The sequence below is a fragment of the Ictidomys tridecemlineatus genome, unplaced genomic scaffold (genome assembly GCF_052094955.1).
Source record: "Ictidomys tridecemlineatus isolate mIctTri1 unplaced genomic scaffold, mIctTri1.hap1 Scaffold_110, whole genome shotgun sequence".
Lineage (NCBI taxonomy): Eukaryota > Metazoa > Chordata > Mammalia > Rodentia > Sciuridae > Ictidomys > Ictidomys tridecemlineatus.
The window spans coordinates 677,735-695,378 of NW_027521036.1; the positions used below are offsets into that span (position 1 = coordinate 677,735).

General features: G+C 48.9%; 1 pseudogene; it reads right to left on the reverse strand.

The window, feature by feature from the left end:
• Positions 1–17,398, reverse strand: part of LOC144372494 (growth factor receptor-bound protein 14-like) — a 64,106-nt pseudogene extending 46,708 nt beyond the window's left edge.
• Positions 17,399–17,644: the final 246 nt, after the last annotated feature.

Here is a 17,644-nt window from a genome sequence, read left to right on the forward strand (position 1 = left end):
ACACACACACACACACACACACACACACACACAGAGAGAGAGAGAGAGAACAGTCTAGGTAGAATTTGTCCTGGGCTATCACTGCTGGGTCCATGAGACTTAGGAACACTGGGACAGGTATCTGAGAGTGCATTATTTGATATAGGTGGCTGGGGGAGGTGGAAACTTTGGAGGTTATTGATCCTACTAGTTCAAAAGAACCTAGACTGCCCAAGTGGGAGGAAGGCCCCAGAAACCCAGCGCTGCTGTCTGCTCATGATTTCTGGTTTGGAGCAGAGAGGGTCCAGCCTTGGGGTGGTGTATCCTGCCAGCCTCCACAGGCTCCAGGGCCCAAGCTACCTCTCTGGGCTCCAGGGACCCAGGGTGAGAATCTCTGAGCTTTCCCACGCTACTCCATCACTGCGGGCCTGACTCAGCTCCACTTAACTTCCCGGTATGGGAAATGGACAGGAAATTAAAGATAACTAGGTAGTTTGAGAGGATTAAGGATAAGGGAGAACAACATAATCATGTCATAGTTGCTATGGGACAGGAGAACACACCAAGGAAATGGAAATGGCTTCAGACCAGTCCATTACAAGGACAAGGGCAAGGCCAATAAGCAGACCACAGAGTCCTGAGGGGGGAACAAAAATGTCAATCACCAGGGAGTTGTCCAATGCAGTCCAGCCTAGCAAGGCCATGGGCCCAAGGAGAGGAAGACAGACCAGGCTGTTGATAGGCCTAAATGGGGCAAAAAGCTGTTCTGTGCCTGCTGGCTGGGGAGAGCCTTGGTCAGAGAGAGGGAGGAGGTGTTCCTGGGCTTGGAGTGGGCCGTCCTTGCCTAGGGAGCTAAGACAGTTCCTCCTAAGTACTAATTTGGGAAGAACTCAAAGCCAAAGGACTCCAAGCATGGGAGAATCCCTGGTCAGTTGTTGAGAGCCACAGCCCAGTCAGAATGACTTGCCAGAGGGAATGGTTGAAAGATGACATCGAACCATTGAGATGATGATTTGAGTTAAGCTGTATATAATTGCTATGATGCTAGGTTGATTGAATTGTATATTTGACCTTTACTGTGGGCGATAGGGTGGCTCTTGCTGTGTCAGGCCCCACTACTTTGGAGTTCCTGTGAGTCCCTGTCCCCCCCCCCCAGGGGTTCACGGAGATTAGACAGAGCCAAGTGTAGGGAGTGTGTTCCTGTGTGGTGTGTGCAGTGCCGGTGAGAGTTGGGGAATAAAGAGTTACTGTTTGAATCTATAAGGCTTTGTGGCAGCTCAGTTATTATGCCCAGCCAGACTGCAGCAGTCAGTATCACATTCTAGAAAGTTCCTGGAGCTGAAAGTTCAACTCCCAGTCCTGAACCATCCTAGCTGTGTGGCCTTGGACAAGTCACTTCCCCTCTCTGGAGTTGGATCTTCATGTTCACAATGAATGAGCTGTTGGAAGAATTAAATAAAGTGTAGTAACAGCAGCTAATATTTACTGGGTAATTCACCTATAAACTAGCACAAGGGTTGGCAGACTTTCTTTCTGCCTGGGACCAGAAAATGAACATCTTATGCTTCGCAGGCTTGGAGTTAATGTTGCAACCGCTCATCTCTCTTTTTGTAGCACAAACCAGCCATGGATCATGGGTAAGCTAATCAATAATGGCTGTTTCCAATAAAACTTTATTTATAAACACAGGCAGCAAAACAGACTTGCCCGGCAGTTGTAGTTTGTGGACCATTGAACTAGCCACTGTGCTAAGCACTTTTAACTTATCTCATTTGATTCTCACACAACCCTGGTAAGTAGATACTGCTATTATTCCCATTTATCAGGTGGATAAACTGAGTTCTCAAGCTAACAAGTAACTGGCTTGCTGTTATAAAGCCAGGAAGTGGCTGAGCCGGCATTTTAACCCAAGTGGTTTGGCTTCTGAGCCTCTGGTGTTGATCTTTACAGGACACCCTCCCTCCCAGATTAAAATCAATTATAACAATCCTAATTATAAGAACAATGCTAGTCATTGCTCCCATTTGCATGGGACTTTACACATTCCCAAAAGAGCAATCAGAAACACCAGCAGTTCTCCCTCAGGAGCCGCAGTGCACTGGGGTGTCCTCATCCGTTGTACAGTGTCAAAAGTCATTTGTTACTGATAGTTTTTTAAAATGATTTACTGCTGTTTTAATAAACAACAGTTGACCCAACGTTATCCCTCTAATAATGTCCCTCTCACTCCCTTGCTTTCAGATATATTTCCTGGAAAGAGCACAAAAGGGTGGGGGTTTCAGCTACCTTCCCAAGAATGCCTGGAGGATGGCAGTCCAAGGCACATGGTCTAAGAGTCACTCAGAGAGATGGCAACCAGTGGTCAATCCAATCTGGTTGTCATCAAGTGTGGGGCATGTGGGATAATTGTTCCCATGAGATAGCTGAAAAAAGCAAGGCCTTTAGAAATATAGAGAAGAGCCTGACATCCCAAAGCTAGAGTCAGACAGAAGCTATCATCTGTGGGAAGGGACAAGTATCACATCAGAGAAAAACACGAGGAACCAGACAGAATGCTGTTCAGACCCTGACTCGCCCATTCTGTGTGACCACAATGGCTCTCATCTGGCCTCAGTTTCAACATCTATAAAATGAGGATCTTGCCAACACCACGTCTGATAGTGCTTGTTGTGAGGATTACAGGAAATAATAAGGAATGTCTAAGGCTGATGGAACAGAAGACTCAGAGAAAAGAAAGGGGAAAGAACAATATTTAAACTATGCACCAGGACAACTCCCAAATGTACCTCAGGAAAATGACTCTCAACCACTTAGAGATGGAAACAACCATCTCCATTTTGTAAAGAAAGAAACCAAGTCCTGCCATCCTTTAGCTAAAAAGCAATGTGGCTAGAGTAATGTGGCTAGTCGGACATAGTAACATAGGCCTGTGACAGGGGATTGCAGGATTGCAAGTTGGAGAACAGCCTCAGCCACCTTTTTTGAGGCCCTGTCTCAAAATAAAAAATAAAGAGTGCTGGGGATGTGGCTCAGTGGAAGAGCACCCCTGGGCTCAATCCCCAGTGCTGAAAGAAAGAAAGAGCAAGAAACAGAAAAGAAAAGAGGGAGGGAAGGAGGGGAAGAAGGAAGGAAGGAAGGGCAGAGGGAGGGATATAACAGAACTCCCAGTCCAGAGCACCAGGAGAATTGTCAGCTTTTGGTGATGTGAGTGGAAAATCAGATTGGAACGCAGAGAGAGTCATACACCCAACAAATATTTATTGAACACTTACTTTGTGCCAGGCATAGATCTCATTTTTCAGGACACAACCCTGATCAAGACAAACCAATTCCCTAAAATTCAAGAGGGTAACTAAATCAACTCTAGGGTCCCTTCTATGTTATGGTACCATTCTAACTCTGCCATGATCCTGAGCCAAGTATCTGCTCCTTACCTCGGTCTCCTCTCATTCAAAACCCTTCCCAAGGGAAATCAAAAGGAAACTGTCTACCCAATGCTTGCCTTTCACCCAGCCCTGGTGTCCTTGTGGTTTCCTGCCCAGCCAAGAACAAAGGCTGGAAGAACTGTTTCTCTGGGACAGCATGTGCCTCCCTATAGGGTGTGGGGGCTGAGGACCCCAGCCTGTCCTAGGCCTGACCCGAGGGAGCCGTCTCTGGAAACAATGGTCAGAGGCATCTCCCCAAGATCTCCACCAAGGATGGGAAGTGGGGCATAGGGTGGGCTGGACTGGGCATGGTTTGGAAGGCACATTTACTGGTCGAGTTGGCAGACAAGCTCCTGGGATACTGGAGTGAACCCAGGAGAGACAGCATCTTTCTTCCTCTTCTCTAAAACAAAGCGACTGTTTCTGTTCCCATCTTACCTTGCAGGAGGCCTTAGAGCTGCAGAGCTGAGCCCTTCTTCTCCAGCCAGCCCAGGCCAGGGCACAGCCCTCCTGCCACACAGGAGTCCCTGTCCTGGTCCAGGAGGATGACACCCCTGCCCCCTAGCACAGGCCGCATTTTATGCACACAAGGGGCGGCAAAACCCAGGCATGGGACACGTCAGACACTTGTGCCATCAGGGGCAGCAGAAGACTTCTCCAATTTTCAGCCCAGGAATCGAGGGGCCCTGTGGGTGCACATCCCACCGAGAGGCAAGGGGGCACTCGGGAGGCGGAGTGTTGCCAGCTGCTCAGGGGGTGGCCTGCTAATGCACTCTGTGGCCAGCCAGGTAGGTGGCCTGCTCTTCTTTCCTACTGGGCCTGAGTGGGGGCCACGGGCACAGCTCTGCAGGGAGCACAGGGGAAGGGGTGAAGACCAAGGCCTCCCAGCAACTGAGAGAAAAGAGCAAACCCTCAGCAACCAAGGAACTCACTCCAGCACCTTCCCACCCAGCCCTGTTCTCCATCACACACGCACCAGCCCTCCTTGTGGCCACATTTGTTCTGCAACCCCCTCCCCATGCCACATCTGGGAAGGGCCTTGCTGGGCCTTTGGGCCTCTCCTTTGTGTGAACCTCTGCTTTGATCATGTCAGCCACAAGTACGGACAGCAGTTTGGAGGGGAAGTGGAGGAGCAAGATTGCACTTTCTCTGCCCCTCCTTGTACACATCTCTGGGGCTCCAAAGAGTCCAGCTGCTTGCAGAAAATCCTCCAGCCACACAGGAACCCAGTGTTCTGAGTCCTGACCCTCCATGGGCCAAGGCCTCAAGAAATCCCACTGTATCAAGTGGAAGAAACTGGGGAATGGGCCCTCAGATGACAGAGAAGCAAAAAGCCACCTGTTTCTTCTCCATCCAAGCTATGTAGATAAATATAACACCCTCCTATGACAGCCCCTGACTGTTTCCAAAGCACTCCCCATGTGCTTCTTCATCTCATCTTCCCAACAACCCTGGGAGGAAGGGATTATTCTTGTCCCCATTGTACAGATGAGCAAACTGAGGTTTCCACAAGCAAAGTGACTTCCTTGCTCCAAGTTGTCCAGCAAGGGAGAGGTGGCACCAGGACTTGATGTTAGCCCATGGATCTCAAATGTCTCCTTCATCTGCAGTGGAGAACTCGGAGTCTGGACAGGAGAAGACTTGGCCTGCTGCAAAATGACCTTGACCTTGCAAAATAATACGTACTTATGGACTCCTTGGTTTGTGAGGCATGGTCATGTTGTGCTGATGTTAGCCTGCCAGGGCTCCTAGCAGTCCCCAGTCTTGACAGTTTGTCCGCAGTACCTCTAGCTCTGACCCTGCTCCTTGGACCCCTCACTGGATGCCACCTGACTGGCATCAGGAGTTGGGGCCTGGGCTTGCCTCCATGGCGCTCCAGCTTGTGGGTCTGCACGGCCCTCAGCTCCTCTGTTGCTCAGCATATGGCGTGACTCCAGGGCTGAGGGTGGGGGATCTGGGGAGGGAAGCCTGAGTCACCCCAGGCCAGGAAGCACAGCGCTTGGCATGGTCCCTGGCCAGCCTGAGAAAAAAGAAGGTGCATTGCGTTACCAAGGCTGGCTTAGGGCAGGGGAGAGGCAGGAGGGAAAGGGGTGTTAGGAACCCGTGGAGATGGGGGAGCACAACGCCAACCAGGTTCCATGTCTCCAGCCAGGGGAAGGCCCCAGGGAGAACTGGGAGCACCTGGAGGGGTGGGGACTACAGAGAGAGGCCAGCAGGACCTCTACTTTGTCCAGCCTTCCTTCCCAAGCCACCTCCCCAGCCGGGGCCTCTCTCTCCACAGAGATGTGTGACAGCTGGGGCAGTTCCAGAGGAAGGATCCCCCTGAACCCCACACAAAGAAGGCACCACCTCCCACTTCCTCCCTCCATCTCTTCCTGTCACGTCCTTGGCCACCAGTGTTTCTAAATACACTGGTTCTTGGCTGGATGTTGACTTAGGAATCAAAAACACCAAGTTTCAAATTCATTCCCACAGTTTTAGCTTACACCTCTCGGCAGACCTTTCCAGTCCAAACTGCTCCTTTTGAGCTCCTGGCCCACAGAGTGGACAGCCTCCTGCACGTGTCCTCCAGGGTGACCCTCAGAAATCTCCAGCTCAACTGGTTCTAAAGCAAAGCTCTTCTTTCCCCTTCCCCACAGCCACACTCCTAAAACACAATTCATTCTTGGACTCTAGGAATAATGTCACCACCCAACAGCTGGACATCATATTTGATATCCCTCGCCTTACTTTGTCCCTTCAACATATATGAACAGGTGGTACCAGGTACTGCCTGAGGAGATGGGGGACAGCAGTGAGCAAGTCACAATCCCTGCACCCACTTCAGTTTATAGTCTCATCTAATAAGTAAGCAGAAAAATCACTGATCAGTTGACAAGAAGTTGAGATGGGTGTAATCCCAGGGGCTGAGGGAACCCAGAAGAGGAGTATCAGGCCAGGCACAATGGTTAATGTATGTAATCTCAGTGACTCAGGAGGCTGAGTCAGGAGGATTGCAAGTTTGAGACCAGCCTCAGCAACTTAGTGAGACTCTTGTCTTAAAATACAAAATACAAAGGACTTGGGATGTAGTTTAGTGGTAGAGTATCCCTGAGTTCAATTCCCATTACCAAAAAGAAAAGAGGAAAGGAAGGAATTAAGGAATGGAAGGAAGGAAGCCATTAATCAAATCCTGTATGTGGATCAGTGAAGTCCTCTCACAGAGCTGAGAGTATGTACAAAGGCCAGAAGTAAAAGAGAACATTCAGCAATTGAGAAACTTGATCACATCATGCTCTGGATATGGAGAGGCAAAGCTATAAATTGGGGGATAGGGTCTTACCTGGTAAGAGATGAGCCTGCAGAAATCACTAGGCACCTGAGCACCTAGGCCTTACTGGCTATTGGAAGGAATTTCGCCTGCATCCTAAGAATGCTGGGAGCCATTAGAACATGTTAAGTGAGCAAGTGAAACTGTGCCATAAATATTCAAAAGATTGCCAAGTCTTCCTCACCTTGACATTCAAACTGGTTCATTAAGCCAGGTGCAATGGCTCAGGAGGCTGAGGCAGGAAGATCTAAAGTTCAAGGGCAACTTCATCAACTTAGTGAAACTGTCTCAAAATTTAAAAATAAAAAAAAATAAGTTTTGGGGATGTGGTTCAGTGGTTAAGAACCCCTGGGTACAATCTCTGCTACAAAAAAAAAAAAAATTCTAGGTCTTTCATGGCTGTCTCACCAACCTTATGAACTGAGACCTTTCTGCTAGTCTGAAGATAGTCCTTCATCTTCGGGTCTTCAACTCTTCATACCCCAAGCCAGCCTCCAACCAAGAAAACCATGAAGGCAAAAATAATGTGTGTGTGTATGTATGTATATATATATATATATATATATGCATACATACATATATCTATATCTATCTATCTATCTATCTATCTATCTATATATATATATATATATATATATATATATAGAGAGAGAGAGAGAGAGAGAGATAGATATAGATAGATAGATAGATAGAAAGAAAGATAGATAGATAGATATAGATAGATAGATTGGTATAGATAGATAGATAATATGGGACCAGGGATTGAACCACATCCCTGACCCCTTTTTATTTTTTATATTTAGAGACCAGGTCTCACTAAGTTGCTGAGACTGGGTTTAAACTTGCAATCCACCTACATCAGCCTTCCATGTCACTGAGATTACAGATGGGCACCACCACACCCAGACATATATCTCCAATTTGTCATCTCAGGTTAGGATAGTACGTAACTATCCTAACCTGAAGGATAGTTACGTACTATCCTTCAGGTTCAGATAGTTCCCAACTTATAATGATTCAACTAATGCATATTTTGGCTTTATGATGGTGCAAACCTGATACATATTTGGTAGAAACTGCACTTCAAATTATGATCTTTTCTGGGATGGTGGTATGCAATACAATAACCTTCATGATGCTGGGCAGGGCCAGTGAACAGAAGCCTCTCTCAGTCACACGATCATGAGAGGAAACAACTGATGCTCTACAGTGTGCTGTGTTGCTAAGCCACAATGTTCTGGAGGCACAGTGAGTGCATATTTGCCTTAGGATTCTTTTCCACTTACAGTGTGTTTATTGGGACCTGGCCTTTGTAAGTCCAGGAGCACCTACACGTCCGTACCTCCCAGCGGCTTTCAGGATAAAGATATGAATCTGCCTGTCACCTTCTGTTGCCCCTGCTTCATCCCTCTGGCCACAGCTTGCCCATTGAGGCCCCAGGAATCTTCCTAAAGCCCAGATCAGGCCTGGCCTGTGCATTTCCTTCCAGGCTCTGAGCAGACCCTGGATAAACTGGGGTTTCTCCAGTCTCCAATCCAGGCAGCCCTTGGCTTTGCAAGATCTTCCTGGGCCAAGAGTCACGTCAAAGGGTGATCCTCATTTCTCAGGCCTTCCTTGCTCTCCACACTTGTTGACCCAGCAGCATCAGATGGAACTTTCTAGTTTTCCATCTGGATTTGCCTAGCCAAGGTAAGGAAAGGAGGCTGGTGGAGGAATGTTCCTGGAAGAGAAAGCCTGCACTCATGATAGATACCCAGTTCCATCTTGGCAAGAGGAAGGGAACCGGTTCAACTGGATCTGCTCTCAGGAAGTCCTGTTTTAGATGGAAGGGTGACATTGTCCCACAGTGAAGAAACCCACCTTCCCTCATGGCCCCATATGCCTTCCTTTCCTTGGCCATAGAGGCTGTGTGAACTTAGGGGCTGATCAGATTCAAGGGACACAGAGAGCTTCCCACACATCCCCCAAACAAGGGACAGCTGGGGGTTCCCTCCTCTTCTCCTTAATATCCACATGCAGAGCCCCTTTCCCTGTATCAACTTGGGGACTCTGGGCTGCTTTCAGGAAGTGGGGTGCTTCTGTACAGCCTTGCTTGGGGGGAGGGGGGAAGAGATGGCTTGTCATGGATTTTTGTGGTTGGAGGTGATTGGAATCCCAGCTGTGCTCTCAGCCCCTTCGCCTCTTCTGCATCAGCATCCGGCCTCCTTCAAAGAGGGGCAGGTGGAAGGAAGGGAGGGAAGAGGGGGGCAAAGCTGACCTCTCAGGGCTGGGAGGTACCCCATACACTCATCAGCCAGACTTTTAAAGATGATCAGCAAGCCCCAAAGCTTGATAGGGGGACAGACATTTAAGGCAAAAGCTATGGTAGGTGACTTGAACATACCTTCAGGGTCTATCCTTATAAAGTTTCCCCAAAGAGGAGATTCTCAATCCTGGCTTCACATTGGAATCACCTGGAGAGCTTATAAAAATGTCATTACCTGGGCCCTAGGCCCAGAAGCTCTGTTCTAATTTATCTTGGCTGGAGGCCAAATGTTGGTGGGCTTCAAAATCTCATTAGCAACTCAGGAGGCTTAGGCAGGAGGATCACAAGTTTGAGGCCAGCCTCAGCAATTTAGAGAGTCCCCATCCCCAGATATAAATAAATAAATAAATAAATAAATAAACAAACAAACAAACAAATAAATCAATAAATAAATAGTAAAAAGAACTGGAGATATAGCTCAGATGTACAGAAACTCTGGGTTTCATCCCTAGTACCCCCAACCCTTGAAATACTTTCCTTAAGGCCTTGGTCATAGATGAACTTCCAATGAGGAGAGAAAGAAGAAAGGAAGGGGTAGGAAAAGAAAAGGAGAGCTGAAGAGGTGAGAGAAGGGGAGGTGGGGGGAAGAGAGGCAGAGGAGGGAGGGGGTCCTAGAGGCCTGAGGGCCTTCAACAGTCTTTGGAAGAGACTGAAACAGTGGTCAGAGGGTTGGGGAGAAGAGCAAGTGTATACATGAGCCCCATCTTTTCCCTGGCTCTCCTGGGTTTCTTTTCTGAGCACAAACAGTTTGACTCAATGATCTTCAAGATTCATCTTGTTCTGTGGGCATGGAGTCTAGTGCCACAAGAGAGGAGCGAAGCTCTCTGGGAGCCCAGAAAGCCCCCCAGATTCCGGGAATCAGAAGAGGTGAAGAATAAGGAGGATCTGCACAGGCCCAGGAGGTGAGAAGGGGTGGAAGTGGGGGGTTCAGGGCAGCACTGGGTGAACAAACTTTCCAGGCTAAAGAATTGGAGTGAGGAAAAAACAGTAGCAGGAAAACACTGGGAGTGTTTTGGGAATCCTAAGTAGTCAGTGTGTCGTGGCCAGGGACAATGGGTGTGGGCAGGTGGATTCGAATCCTGTGTCTGTCCCACAGCTGTGTGACCTGAGAGAAGTCACTGAACACAGCCTCATTTTCTTCATTGGTTCTAACACTAATTCTCCCCTCTGGGGAAGGGATGGAAGAAGAAAGAGCCTTTCTTGGCTGGGTTTCTAGAAAGATCTTACATGTGGGGAATGACAGTGATCCCCAAGTGTGAGCCAAATGACAAAGGGGTCACAGAGACTCTGGTCCCTTCCTTCATTCTATGTCAATGAGGCTTCCCAGTGAAGGGGACCAAGCCAGGAGAATAAAAACTCTGGACTAGAATGCAGACAAGCATGGTAGCGGTCCCCAAAAGAGTGGCCAGCCAGCCTCTGCCACTCTCAGAGAGCCACAGAGAAAGGGACAGGCAGGAAGGAGCTTTGGATTTCTTGACATGTACCACAGGCCACACTTTTGCCCAGGCACCCCATTTCACAGATGAGAAAAGCGCCAAGTTGCCAGGAAGCAGCAGAACCAGGACTATCTGACTCCTAGACCCACACTTGCACCTGCCACTCCAGCAACTGTGTCACTTGGCTCTGAGAATGCCCCATCTGTGACTGTGTGCCTGGACAGCCTCGGTTGGCTCCCTCTGCTCAAGATGGCCCTCCCTCTTCTCCCCTCCATCTGCCCTATTCTTCTCTGGCACACACTATCTACAGCCAGCCCTGAAGCCTGTGTCTGTCCTCTCCACTGGGACCCAGACCAATGACATAGGAATAATTGAAGTGTCCTACTTATGACCTTGAGTTCTGGCAAGGCTGACTTCCCTTGTGACTGGGGCTGATGACAGCTAAGTGGCACAAGGACACACATACACAGACACACATCAATGAGCCACATCACAGCAGGCATGGACAGGATCCCACAGTCGCCTGCCAGGGCAGCTTCCCGCACCCACAATACAGACAGCTGTATTGTGGGTGCGGGAAGCTCCTCTTCCCAGCCAGGAACACGCCTGCTGATTGACGGGCACAGTCATTCCCTACAGCTTCAGACACATCTCCATGTCACTCCTGCCAACAGATGGGACACAGCCACCTCTTCAAGACATAAACAACATGGGCAAGTCTCACATAGAATTGCAAGGGACACTCTGGGTCCCCAGGCTGCATATATAGATACCAGCCTCTTCAGGACTTGGGAACTGATGAGCACCAGTGTTACCAGGCCCCTATTCCAGGTCCTCACTGTGTGACAAATATAGCAGGAATGCAGGTATTGGACCTGCCTGGATGTATCTGGGTAGTCTGGGGCCTTCCATGGCCCAGTACACACGTGCAGTTCAGGCTGCCTCTGGGGGCAAGCATATGCACACGTACACGTGTGCTCACACATGCACCTACAGGTCTCCATCTCTCATAGGTGTCTTTTTGTTGTTATTGTTGTTGTTGTGCCAGGGTTTGAACCAGGAGTTACTTACATTCCAAATACAGGTCTGAACAAATACCTAAACCAGGCACTGGGATAACAGACAGAAATCAGAAAACCATTCTCTGTGGAACTATTAAGCTAGAAGAGAACCCCAAAGAGACCCCCCCAAAAGATGACAAGCTGGGGCTGGGGTTGTGGCTCAGCGGTAGAGCACTCGCCTAGCACGTGCGAGGCGCTGGGTCCAATCTCAGCACCACATAAAAGTAAATAAATAAAAATAAAGGTATTGTGTCCAACTACAACTAGAAACTAAAAGGTGACAAGCTGTAAGACCTATTGTGTCTGGAAGGAGCAAGGTGATGTTCTGGCCCCCTGAGTCCTTGCCAAGACCATACCTGGGAGACTTTGTCCAGTGACAGGCCTCAACCAGTGAGGGACCACAGAGCAGGCTCTGTGAGAACAGTCTGGGCAGAAGGGACCATTTGGCTTGGAATAAAGTCAACTTGGGATGGAGCCATCTGAAGGGCTGTCACAGGGCACAGGCCATGTGTAGCCACAGGAGACAGAACTAGTTTGAACCTGTTGGTGGAAGCCACAGGAAGACCACTTGGAATGACTGATCTCCGAATGACAGTGGAAGGAAGGAGCCTCCCATCAGTAAAGGTGTGCCAGCAGAGCTCCACTGACCCCTGGGTGGAGGCTGCAGCTAGATGACCTCGAAAGGTACTTTCGACCCTGAGATTCCATGACTCTGGCATTTGAATTCAACTTACTCATGCTACAGATGAGGAAACTGAGGCCCAGAGAGACGCAGGGAATGTTTGAGGTCACACAAAGCGTTATTGGTCCTCTGAAAACTAGACTCAGGGGTCCTCATGCTCCATCTTGGATCCTCCCACTCCTTGGATGTTTGGGCCAGAACCAACCTCCTGGCCAGAAGATCCAGAAGCTCCTCTCTTCATTCAGCATCCTGGGTGTTCTGACATCCTGTGGTCTTTTCCAGCCCCTGCCTGGACTCAGCTGGTGGATGAGCTCCTTGTTGGACTGCCTCTGGCTCCGGCTCTGGCTCTACAGATGGATGCTCTCAGGCTGAAAAGAGATCCACATTTGACCCAGAGCCAGATGTAGAGCAAAGAGAAGTGGGAAAATGGGAGATCCAGGGACTTGAGGGGGGCTGCAGTGCCTGGGGGCTATGGCTGGGATCCATAGACCTAGTGAACCCCTCAAAAACTTGGCACATAGTAGGTGTTCAATAGATCACATGGAGACAAGGAGAAAAAACTCTTCCTCTGGAGCAGGGTCATTGGGAATGCCAGTGGATGAAGCTAAGGGTCCTGCAGACTCTTAGCAGAAATCCCGAGGTGTGGGACGTGGGTCTTTGGAAATAGCCCTCATCCTGGACCCCACCACCTTCCCAGCCTTTCTCCCCTGAGAAGAACTCCCCAGTCCAGCCTTTCCCCTCTGCCCTTGCTTGTGAAACCCGGATGACTTCTGTCCTACCCATCAGGGCAAGGCGACTTGCTAAAGTGCCAAGAGATTTCTGCAGAGGAGGGGCTTCTTGTCACTAAGAATGCCACAAAAGAGAAGACTCCACCCACAGACCAAGCCCTTCATGAGTCAGTAAAATTTCCATAGGGGATTAGGGGTTGGGAGAACAGACAGGTCTGACCCCAGGTGACCTGGAGACAAAACTGGAGTATGGACCTCCAGTCTCCCAGTACACAGGTATTTTCTCACCTGCCCTTTGCATGTTCTGGTGACAAACTACTTTCCGCTGTTTCATGGGCCCTTTGCAATTACAAATGAAGCAACCATTATTACCCTCGTTTTAAGAAAAAGAACTAAAGGCAAGAGAGGCACAGCATCTTTCCAACTATCTTTCCTTAAAAATTAAGAATGTGGCAAGTTAATTAGGGGCAGGGAGTTGGTAATAGAAATGCTGACTTAGGAAAGCAGACCTGATGATGGAGTTCCAGGGCCATTTCAAGGCCATGAGGGACATTTGTGAAGCAGTGAATTCAAAACATCACTATGTGTCGGCTGCCTAAGACCCACTTGAACAATTTGTGTGTGTGTGTGTGTGTGTGTGTGTGTGTGTGTGTGTGTGTGTTTTGGGGCTCTATGATATGTAGGCCAGAAAGAACTAATATTTTTTTGTTTCATTGGGAGTTCTGGGGATGGAACCCTGAGCCTCATGCATGCCAGGCAAGTGCTCTTCCACTGAACCACACCCTAGCCCAGGGACCATGACTTTAACAAGCACGTCAGGAGAATATGACATGTGGCCAAATTTAGAAATAACTGCTTAGGGTAGCCAGAGTCTTCCATTTCAAAGGCAGGGCCAGTCCTGGGAAGAGATACCTCTGGAGGATACCTATTTCCACAAATTTCAACCCTACTTCTGGTGATAACATGGGAGCATGAGCTGTGTGGATATGGACTAGCTAACCATTCATCACCACTTCCTCTTCCCTTTCAGACCCCAATCTGTTCATCCACTTCTGAGCAGCCAGCATGTGGGAGGCTGCACTATGGGGGCTTGATCTTGGTAAGTCTCAGCCAGTGGTTCATTCCCCTGGCTGCATATTTGACTCACTTGCAAAGGTTTTTAAAATAGTAGTAATTGGGCCTTATTTCCAGAGATTAAATTGGTCCAGGAGAGCAGTCTGAGCACTGGTATTGTTTTTAAAAGCATACCAGGAAATTCTAATGGGTAGTACTGATTTGAGTCAGCCATGATAATTGTAAATTCTTTGTCACGTGGTTGGCTTCAGTTTGGCATGTGACAATTCTGTACAGTGAGAGGCATTAACAGAAAGCTGCTGGAATGTACTGGGCAAGGTCACTTTGTTCTGAAAAAGTGACCCAAAGCAAATCCATGACTTCTTCCTCTCTTGGGGTCTTATTGAATGAGAGTGCCATCCTGGGAGCGGATTAGCCACCTTATGAGTATGAGGAGACAGGCTTGAGCACAGAAGTCAAGAACAGAATGATGGAGGTAACTGGCCTCCTGGGTTCTGAATAAACCAACTATTGAAACACCCTCATGGAGGACTTCTTCTGTGGGATAGTTAATGAGCTTATTATGTAAGCCTTTTATTTTATTTACTTGAGGCCAAATGCTCTTCCCATTTGATGGGAGAGGAAATTAAAGCTCAGGGAAGTTAAGTTATAAAAAAAGATCATAGAACTAGTTAGTAGCTTGAGTTGAGATGAAGGTTATACCCTTTTCCACAAACCAAGTGCGCGCACACACACACACACACACAATCCCTCAAACCCTAGGTGATATAGCATAGTAGAAAAAAACATTGAGCTTTGAGGAGAGGTCTGAGGTGGAGAGGTGGGGGTATGGGATAAAGGCCACATAGGGGTGATAATCAGGTCAAGCATCCTGTGGGTGTCCCCTGCCTCCCAGCAGGGGAGGGGCAGCTGGTGCCTGCTCTGACTCCATCAGCCATTAATTAAAACTTGACAAGAAGATTAATACACAGGGGATGTATTAATATTTTAATATTAATAGTATTTTAATCAGATACTCCTGGAATGTTAGTGCTGGCACTGCCTAAAGAGACCATGTCTTCCGGCCTCCTTAGATGGGGAAACTGAGGCAGGCACAGGGAGCAACTGGCCTGTTTCTTCAAGGAGGTCAAGGTGTCCCATGTAATTTCCTGGTCCCATGTAATTTCCTCTTCCTCTGCCCTAGTATCACATACATAAGGGATAGCTTCAATTAACTTATCATACCATTCAACTTGTCACTGATTCTCAGAGCCTCAGCAAAGGCCTACACCTTGAGATCCCTTTTGTGCACACTCTGCTTGGCTCCAGGAGGCTGATGGGATCAGGGTAAATTGAGGAGCCCAGGGAAGCTGAGTTTGGTCACCTCCCAGGGCTCAGGTCAGTTATGAAGCTGAGCTGTGGGGATAGCCAGCCTGAGGACATGGCCTTGGCCTTTTTCACGAGAGGGGGTGGAAATGTCACTCATCCATTATCCCAGCCCCTCAATTTGCTGTCTGAAATCTTAACTGAAATCCACACTCCCCACCAAAGAGAGAGGTTTATTCCTTTTCAAAACATTTCTATTTTTCTTTCAATGAGACACATTCTTTGTAAGAATGCCCACAGAATGCCTCAGGGCATAAGGCCAAAATCTACTTCTCTTCCTCCACTCTACCAATACCCAGCCATAGCCACTGGGGAGAGTATCTTGTCCAACCTTCTAGACTTCTCTTTCCCCACACCTTTAGGTCTGTTGCATGTCCCCTATTGTCACATGGGGACACTGTTGCATCCCTGGTGACTCACTTTGGTGGGACACCAGGAAACAGTGGGGAGCAGGAAGGAGGAGAGGAGGTCCACATTGGGACCCTCCCTTCCCTAGGCCCTCCTAGGCGACTGTCCTCTGCCTCAGTTGGCTGTCCAGTCAAACCACCAAGCTGGCCCACAAGGTGCCTAGTGCCAACTGGAAAAGCATGTCCCTCTAGGCACATAATTGAGCAGAGGGTTCCTGTTCTTGAGGGTGGATGCTCCTTTCCTCTAGGGAAGTGTGAGGAACACCAGGGACCTTGCTGTCATGGCCACAATGTCTCCATCTCTGCCCTGTATGTCCACCACCATCATCACTGCCTTGAACCAGGCTTCCTCCCAGAGACTGCAGCAGCCCCAGTCTTCCCACCAGCGTTCCTGCTTCTCATTGGTACCTCCAAGGCCCCCTTCTCCCTGTAGCCAGGTGGATTGATGTCACAAGCAAAGTAGACTATGTCCCTCCTAGGTAAGCCCCTCAATCACTTCCTCTTGCCTCCAGTCAAGGGCACACTCCTTGAGGATGGCTCTTAAGGACCTTTAACTATGAGTACAAATGTGACTGGATGAGGCCAGGGCCTGTGCGCAGCAGGCTCCCTCACTGTGTGAATCCTGCTTCTACCACTTGCTGGTTGTGTAGCCTCTGGCAATCCAGAGAACCTGGCTGCCTCTCAACTTCCTTATCTGGAAAATGGGAATGATGATAATAACAGCATCTGCTTTGCTGCGTTACACAGAATAGGAAATCAGGTAATTTGGGTCAAGAGCTTAGAACAGTACCTATGAGATGAGGCCCTGGTGGCACATGAGCACTTGAAGATCAGTGTCCCAAAGGGCCCTCCACCCGAGACCTGAGCCCAGCTCCAGGAGAATGGGGAACGGGAGCTGTGGGTGATAGAGACAGGGACAGAGGTCACTGTGAGACCGCTCACCCCGGACTCACTTCCAGGAGCTGAAAGGAAGATCTGACTCTGGCCAGTCACTTCCTGGAATGAGTCCTCTTAAGGGGACAGAGCTATAAGAACAGGCCCCCAAGGGCTCTTTAGCTCCTGCCCTAGGGCCTGGGACAGAAGGAGGCCAGGAGACTTAGGGGATCCACAGAAGCTCCTGAGCCTCAGGTCTCTCATCCACAAAATTAAGGTCTGAATGACATCACAGAGTGACTGTGGAACTTAAGGGAATAACTCATGGAAACACCACCACAATGCCTGGAATATAGTAGGTGCTCAATAAACCCCTGGGGTAGGAAGAAAAGGGAAGACTGTGGACCCTCAGTCCAGAGTGAAGCATGAAATGCTCTGGGCCACCTGTAGCCTAGGGGGTAGGTGACAAGACAAGCACTTCCCAGGTACTTTAGGAGTGCTGCTGGCTTTCTGTGTGAGCCACGTGGGCACGGTGGGGTGGAGGGAATATAGCAGTATCCCGATGCACAGGAGACATAGGGAGAGGGCAGCTGGGCTTTTCACTCGCTGCTCCTCAGTGTCCGCATCTGGAAAGTGGGGATAATCTTGGCAGGTGCACAGGCCTATTGTAAAGCTGAACAGAGCTACTGAGTGGGAAAGTCCACCATAGCGAATGTGGATAGTTACTGCTTCCTCATCGGCCAGAGAAGCCATTTGGAGTCATGATTCACAGTGCTGCCTTTGGAGTCTGGTTGAGGTAGGTACAATTGTGGTTTCCACTTCCTCAACCAGCACACCTAGGCAAGTCACTCAACACCCGTTAGTGACAGTTTCTTTGTCTCTAGAATAGCAATAATAATCATACTCATTTTATAGAATTTGGAAGAAAATTCCCCAATGAGACCACATCAGTGAAACTTCTAGCCCATGTAAATAGTTACTGTGTAGCTAATGGCTTCT